Source organism: Suricata suricatta, chromosome 1, assembly GCF_006229205.1.
Source record: "Suricata suricatta isolate VVHF042 chromosome 1, meerkat_22Aug2017_6uvM2_HiC, whole genome shotgun sequence".
Taxonomy (NCBI): Eukaryota; Metazoa; Chordata; class Mammalia; order Carnivora; family Herpestidae; genus Suricata; species Suricata suricatta.
In genome coordinates this window covers 111,846,752-111,855,518 of record NC_043700.1, presented here as the reverse complement: position 1 = coordinate 111,855,518, position 8,767 = coordinate 111,846,752, and the positions used below count along the sequence as shown (strand labels likewise).

Sequence of the window (8,767 nt, the reverse complement as noted above, 5' to 3'; positions counted from 1 at the left end):
TATTTCTTGACATACTCTTCTGTTTCATTGGTATCATTGTCTAGCATTGTGCCTGTTTTTTCTTGGTTATTTATATTTTGTATACATTTTAGATCAAATTATCTACACTCACACACACACACACACACACACACACACACACACACACACACACACACTCAATGAGCCACAATATTCTGTGGGAAAGAATTGAGTTTACCCACCATTGAGAAAACCACATCTTTACAACACGAGTCTTTCCAGCCACAAAAGAGCACTCCTTTCAATTTATTCAGGTCTCTTTAATTCAGATCTTTTGTTAGATTTCTCCTTAACATTTTTTAAAGGTGCTGTTTATTTTTCTATTTAGAGTTTTTCTTTTCCTATTTTGATGAATGTGTAATTGATTTTTCACACCAAGCTAAGTGGATAATTTAGTTATTAACTCACTAATTAACTTACTAAGTAGTTTGTAAGTTCTGTTGGAATTTTCTATGGATATAATAATGCCATCTATTGTAATGACAATTGTGTTTCTCCATATCAAATACTCTTTCTACTCATTCATTCACATTCTTTCTTCAATTTTGGCTTCCTTGCTCAGAGTAAAATCTCTACTATAATGCTAAAAAGAAGTGGTGATTTTTGCTATAGTTTTTTATTCCTCATCTCAGGGAACATAATTTAACAAGTCGTCCATTAGTCATGATGCTGGTTAAAAATATGACAGATGCTTTTTACCCAAGAGAGAAAATATTTATCATGTAGTATTCAATACTTATCATGATTTTTTGACATAAAAGTGATTTGAATATTTGCAAATGCTTCTCCATCTCTCATGTTGAAAATGATTTTCTTTTTCCCCCTGTGTGTATGATAACTTACAATGTTTGGTTTATCCAGTGTTAAATCAACTTACATTCCCAGAATAAAATATTCATGATGTATTAAATAAATTTGGATCCAACTGCAATAAATGAATATTTAAAGTGTGCAAATTTAGGGGAATTCTGGATGCCTCAGTCTGACTTTGGCTCAAGTCATGATCCCAGATTTGTGAGTTTGAGCCCCACGTCAGGTTCTGCACTGACAGCATAGAGCCTGCTTTGATCCTCAGTCTCCCTCTCACTCTCTGCTTCTCCCCAACTCGTGCATGCATGCTCTCTCTCTCTCTCTCTCTCAAAGATAAATTAATGTTAAAAAAATAAAGGGTGCAAATTTACGTTTTGGCAAAATATCTTACTGTGAATACATCAGCACAATCAAACTAGTGAACATAGCTATCAAGCTCCCAAAATTTTTAGTAGTCTTTGGTAATCTCTTCCCATGACTTGCAGCCCCATCCTATCACAAAAAAAAAACTACAAATACACTTTTTTGGTCACTATATATTCTCTAGAACTTTATACAGATAGATGATATCATACACCAAGTACTTTTTTGAGGTCTACCTTTTTGTCTAATTATTTTGAGTTCATCTATGTTACTATAGGTACTGATAGTGTTTTTCTTCATTGGCTGCTAGGTAGTATGAAAATGTCACAAATTGACTTTTGATTCACCTGTTGAAAGGCCCTTCAGTAACTTCCAAGTCTAGGTTTTTATAAACTGAATTGCTATAAGTAATTGTGTACAAGTGCTTTCGCTTCTCTCGGAAAAACACTTAAGTGTGGAATGAATCATCTAGTAGGTAAATGTTCAAGATTTTACAAAATTGCCAGTTTTTTAAATGGTTGTCTGATTTTTAATTCTGACCAGCAGTTTATTGGAATTACTGTTGTTTCTTTTCTTACCAAATTTTTTATGGCCTGTCTTTTTAATTTTAGCCATTTTAATAGGTATGTAATGATATCCCACTGTTGTTTTAATTTGCGTTTCCTTATGCAGTTGACTAATGGTGCTGAAAACCTTCTCATCTGCTCATCTGCCATTCATATATAATCTTGATTAAGTGTGTATTTGAATTCTTGGCCCTTTTTAAAACTTGATTTGTTTTGATTAAGTGTGTATTTGAATACTTGGCCCTTTTTGAAAATTTATTTTGGAGGATTTACACCATTTACATTGAGGGGATTAATGACATAGTTAGTAGGGATAAGCCTGTCATTGTGCAATCTTTTTCTGGTTGTCCCAGTTTTCTTCATTCCATTTTCCCTCTTTTTCTCACATCTTTCAATTATCTATTAATTTTAGACTATATTTTATTATTCCATTTTATGTCCATTGTTGTGTTCTTAACAATAACAGTTTGCTATTTTTCTTTAAATTTTTAGTGCATCTTTAGTGTTTCACAGTCTATTTTCACATGGTCTTAGGCCATGTCGTTTGTATCATGAGCCTTGTAATACACTGTAGTTTCTTGCCCCTCTTAGCCTGTATGCTATTGTTTTAATATATTTTACTTCTGCGTAGTCTATATACCTCAGACCTAACTTTTATTATTTTTGGTTGAAAGTCAATATTTAAAAAGAGATTTAAATAAGTAGAAAAGAATAATAGGTATTTATTCATATAATTACTATTTCTTGAGCGCTATATTCTTTTTTTGAAGAATTATGTTCATATCTGAAATCATTTTTTTCTCCTTAGATAACTTCTTTACCATTTCAATGGAAAATAAGTATTTCTTTTTTACCTTAAAAATCTTTTCACTAGTATAGAATTGAAGTTTTAAAATGTTGTTTTCATTTAGTCCTTTAAAAATGCTAAACAATGAACCTTGACCACTTTCTTACACCATACACAAAAATAAGTTCACAATAGATGAAAGACCTAAATGTGAGACAGGAAACTATCAAAATCCTAGAAGAGAACACAGGCAGCAACCTCTTTGACCTCAGTCATAGCAACCTGTTACTAGACACATCACTTATGGAGGCAAGAGAAACAAAAGCAATAATGAACTATTGGGATTTCATCAAGATAAAAGTCTTCTGCACTGTGAAGGGAAAAATCAACAAAACTAAAAGGCAGGGCGCCTGGATGGCTCAGTGGGTAAGTGTCCGACTCTTAACTTCAACTCAGGTCATAATCTCATGGTCATAAGATCAACCCCAACATGGGTCTCTATGCCTAGACATGAAGACTGCATAAGATATTCTCTCCCTTCTCTCTACCCATCATCTCTCATGTCTGCTCTCTCTCGCAAATAAATAAATAAATAAATAAACCCATAAAAACAAAAACTGAAAAGCAACCCACAGAATGGGAGAAGATATTTGTAAATGACACATTGGACAAAGGGTTATTATTTGAAATCTGTAATGAGTTTATCAAACTAACACCCCCCAAAATAAATAATCCAGTAAGAAATGGGCAGAAGATATGAACAGGCATTTCTTCAAAGAAGCCACACAGATGGCCAAAAGACATATGAAAAGATTCTCAACATCGCTCATCAGCAAGGAAATACAAATCAAAACTACAATGAGATATCACCTCATACCAGTCAGGATGGCTACATTAAGAAGACAAGAAACAACAGTGGTTGGTGAGGATGTGAAGAAAGGGAATCCTGCTGTTGGTGGAAATGCAAACTGGTGCAGCTACTCTGGAAAACAGCAAGGAGGTTCCTCAAAAAACTAAAAACAAAAGTATTCTATACAAATATATGGATTTGAAGTGCTATATGTACTCTGATGTTTATAGCAGCATTATCAACAATAACCAAACTATATCTATATGTCTATCAACTGATACATGGATAAAGATGTGATACACACACACACACACACACACACACACACACACACACAATGGGATATTATTCAGTCATCAAGAAGGTTGAAATCTTGCCATTTACAAGGACATGGGTGGAGCTAGAGTATATTATGCTAAGTGAAATAAGTCAGAGAAAAAAAATACCACATGATTTCACTCATAAGGTCTATTTCATTTAAAAAAAGTTTTTCCAGCACCAAAACAGAGTCTAGTATACTATATGGGGTCTGGTATCTAGGTATCCAGTTTTGAGCTTAAAATAACTCTTTACCTAAGCAATTTGATTTTTTTTCTTATAAGTATGGAGTCACACTATTTTCCCACACTTTAAAATTGAATTTTCTTTTTTAATTTTTATTTTATTTTTTTTTAATGTTACTTATTTTTGAGAAAGGAAGAGAAAGCATAAGCAAGGAAGAGACAGAGAGAAAGGGAGACACAGAATCTGAAGCAGACTCCAGGCTCTGAGCTGTCTGCACAGATTTCAATGCGGGACTCAAACTCACCAAGTGCTAGATCATGATGTGAGCTGAAGTAAGACATTTAACTGACTGAGCTATCCAGGAGCCCCTAAAATTTAATTTTCTTAAAGAGATAAAATTTTCACAAAAAGAGCCTGACTGGAGGAAAATGTGAAAGAATAAGATATGGGGGGAAACTTACTAAGTGTTTCTAAAACTAAGTTTTAATAATACCCCTGTCCATTTTTTTTTTAATTTCCTTTGTAAAATCTGCCCTGTTTTTGTAGTTCCACACTGAACCTGTGGTGCCTCTGTGGTCTGTCTGAAAGTATATTTCCCTTCTACTATTTTTTTCTTCCATATTCCCAGATTCTTTTTGCTCATTTTCTGCATCCACAGCTCTAATCTTATTTATATTTTATAGAAATAGATAAGACAGCTCCACGAATGGCACATTCTGATTCATTATTGTATGTCTGTTACAACCTTTACCTTGGAAATCAAAAGAAAGGACAATGCTCACCTTGGAAATAGATATAATAAAATTGGAATGGTACAGAGAAGATTAATATATCCTCTGTGCCAACGCACACATAAATTTGCAACACATTGCATATTTTTCAAACAAGCATATGAAAAGGTGTTCAACATCATTCCTCCCTTAAATGATTGCAAATTGAAGCAATAATAAGATTGTTCCCATTACACATATATTAGAATGACTAAAATCCAAAACATTGATAACATCAAATGCTGGTATGAATGTGGAGCAACAGAGAAAATACATCATTCATGCAGGTGGGAATGCAAAATGGTACAACTACTTTGGAGGACTGTTTAGCAGTTTCCAACAAAACTAAACATATCCTACCATATGACCCAGCAATCATACTCTTTGGTATTTACCCAAATGACTGGAAAACTTATGCCCACACGAAAATTGGCCGATGGATATTTACAGTATAGTAGCCCTATTTATAATTGCCAGACCTTGGAAGCAACCAAGATATCCTTCAGTAAGTGAATTGGTAAATACACTGTGGCTCATCCAGACAATGGGATATTATTCAGTGCTAAAAAAGTGAGCTGTCAAACCATGAAAAGACATGAGAAAAACTTAAAGGCATATTACAAAGTGAAAGAAGACAATCTGAAAGGCTCCAAAATGCATGATACTAACTATATGATATTCTGGAAAAGGGAAAACTATAAAGACGGTAAAAAGATCAGTGGTTGCCAGTATATCATGGGAGCAAGGGATAAAAAAAGTGGAACACAGGGGGGGAGCCAAGATGGCAGAGAGGAAGGGAGCTCTGTAAATTCCATCCACCCCATCTATCGAACTGAGAAGGATATTACTCTCATCTGCAAAAGCGGAAGGAGAAAATACGGACTCCAGAAAGAATAGAACCTCAAGGATACCTGAGTGAGTGAGTGTGAACTGGGTAGATCTGAAAACGGGCCAGCCTGGGAAGGGCAGGGGAGGCAAGATCCCCAGCCCAACGCGGGGCAAGTGCACAGAGCCCGAGAGACAAAGGGGAGAGACAGAGAGTCTGAGCACGCTCATAGTACTGTCTCTGGGGAAGAGGTACTGTCTCTGGGGAAGAGGTAAAGAACGTTTGGCTGCGCTTGGAGAGAGGGACCCACTCCATAGATAACTGCTGGGTTGCCGGAATCCCGAATCCGGGTGGTGCAAGGGAAGGAACAGCTTCCAGCCCTAAGCCATCTCCGCACGGAGGCAGTGGCAGCCGCGGTGGAGGCAGTGGCGCTGCGAGAAGCAGCCGCAGTAGCGGCCCCGGCAGCTGCGCCAGGGTTGCGCGCACGTTGAGAGGTGCCCGCGGCAGCGGCGGGCCATGGTGTGGTGAGAGGCGGTGGCAGCAGCGGTGCCCCGGCAGCTGCTGCGCCAGGGGCGCGCACACTTTGAACTTGGTGTTGGGAACGGGACCACGCACCTCACTTCCCCGGCGCATCTTGCCCCCTGCACTGGCTGTGCGAATCCTGAATCCTGGGTGCCCACAGGAAAAAATAGGGCCCACATCTACACGACCCCCGACGGGGAGTCGGCGGCGGGTGGAGGCCTGGGCACGCACTGGGCTGTGGAGCTCCCAGCTCATTTCCAGCAGTGCACAGCACCTTGAGCAGCAGCTGTCCAAAGCCAAGAGAGACTCAATTATTTTTTTTTCCTTCCCACATTGCAATCGCAATCCTGGCTTGGGGGTGGGGACTCCGCAGTTGGGTCTGTGAAAGTGCGCACTTCACCTACTGCTGCTCATTTTGCCTCAGGCAGGGGCAGCTGAGATCCCTGCCTGAGCCAAGACAAACTGATTCCTCCCCCTAAGAAGCTAGCCACCAAAACAAATACATTTCATCTGTGATAGCACAAACATGCATGGACTGGAACATTGAACCGAGGCTGGTCTGGAAAATACAACTAAGCTCAACTGCGGCCCAAGGAGATCCGACTCATTAGAGTGGCCTACAGTGCCTAGTTCAGCGGAGCTTGGCGTGCCGCCATTCTAATCTCCATAGATACCAAGACTGAGCCTCTGAGAACAGCCTCCGAGACCTACCACATCAAACCAAGCCTATCCACGAGGGGGAGCTGCTGCTTTTTTTTTTTTCTTTCTCCACTTTTTTCCTACTTATTTCTTTGTTATTATTACCTTTCTTTTTCTTTTTCTTTACTTAACTCTTTTAAATTTTTACTCCTTATTTTACTTTCTCCTTTCTCCCTTACTTTTTCACCTTTTTGCAACCCAGATATATTCTCCTGTATCTCATCCTTAACTCTCCCCTCAACTGGTCATACACTTTTAAACTGTCTATTGTCCTTTGTTGTCTCCGACCCCCTTCTATATTTTTTATTATTTTTTCTCTTTTCTTCTTTCTCTTTTCTTTTTATTTTCTCTACTTCTCTTCTTTTTGTCTCTTTCCTTCCCATTTTCTATCTTTTCTTCCCCCTTTTTATGTGTTTCTTTGTTTGATTTGTCTGTGTGTATGTGTGCTTCTGTTCCCTCTGTGTGTGTCTGTCTGTTTTCCTTCCTAGGACTGCACCAAGAAACAAGCCAAAGTGTGCAAGAAGCTGAGTCCCAAATATTGCAGAGTAGAAAAATAAAATACTCACAGGCACAACAAGAGAAACCGAGAGACACAATTAGGAGAACATTCCCTGAAACAACAGGCCCTGGACAGGCAAAAAGTCTCTTTTAACAGAGAAATATTAATAGGTGCACAGTGCACAATGAGCTTTCTAAAGGTGACAAGAGACAGAAAACTAGCAAAAATAACAAAACGAAGAAACTCTCCCCTGAAGAACTTCCAGGGGGAAGTCACAGCCACAGACTGCTCAAGGCAGATCTAGACAACATATCAGATCAAGAATTTAAAAGCCTCGTCATAAGATTAATCGCTGGGGTTGAGAAAAGCATCAAAGAATCAACTGATGAGTTAAAAAAGGCTATAGGTGAGATGAATAACAAACTGGAGGCAGCCACCTCAAGGATTGACGAGGCAGAGAGAAGAATAGGTGAATTAGAAGATACAGTTATAGCAAAAGAGGAAGCTGATAAAAAGAGAGATAAATTAATTCAGGAGTAGGAAAGGAGAATTCGAGATCTGAGTGATATAATCAAGCGGAACAAAATCCATATCCTAGGAATTCCTGAAGAGGAAGACAGAGAGAAAGGTTTTGAAGGGATACTAGACCAAATTATAACTGAAAATTTCCCAAATCTGGGAAAAGAAATAAACATTCAAATTCAAGAGGCACAAAGAACCCTTTTAAGAAGTAACTTGAATCGGCCTTTGACACGACATATCATAGTGAAACTGGCAAAATATAAAAATAAAGAGAGAATTCTGAAAGCAGCTAGGGAGAAAAGGGCCCTCACATACAAAGGGAAACTTATCAGAGTGATTACAGACCTATCTAATGAAACTTGGCAGGCCAGGAAGGAATGGCAGGAAATCTTCAATGTGATGAGCAGAAAAAATATGCAGCCAAGAATCTTCTACCCAGCAAGCCTGTCTTTCAAAATAGAAGAAGAGATAAAGGTTTTCCAAAATAAACAAAAATTGAGAGAATTCATGACCACCAAACCAGCCCTACAGGAAATCCTAAGAGGGACTCTATGAGGGAAAGTTCGCAAAGAATACAAGGTTTCAGAGACATCACTATAAACATGAATTCTAGGGAGAACACAATGACTCTAAACCCACATTTTTCGATAATAACATGGAATGTAAATGGACTGAATGCACCAAACAAACGACACAGGGTAGCAGAATGGATCAAAAAACAAAAGCCATCTATTTCCTGTTTACAGGAGATGCATTTTCAACCAGAAGACACCTTCAGGTTGAAAGTAAAGGGATGGAGAAATATCTATCAGGCAACTGGAAGCCAAAAGAAAGCTGGAGTAGCCATACTAATTTCAGACAAACTGGACTTTAAAGTAAAGGCAGTAACAAGAGATGAAGAAGGACATTATATAATAATTACAGGATCTCTCCATCAGGAAGAGCTAACAATTATAAATATCTATGCACCTAATTCAGGAGCACCCAAATACATAAAACAATTAATCACAGAAAGAAACAATCTTATT

At 38.1% G+C, this 8,767-nt stretch overlaps 1 non-coding gene across 1 annotated transcript; it reads left to right on the top strand.

The window, feature by feature from the left end:
* Nucleotides 1-4,678: 4,678 nt before the first annotated feature.
* On the top strand, nt 4,679-4,781 carry LOC115303635. The gene has a single exon (XR_003914158.1). It is a non-coding gene; the product is annotated as a U6 spliceosomal RNA (small nuclear RNA).
* Nucleotides 4,782-8,767: the final 3,986 nt, after the last annotated feature.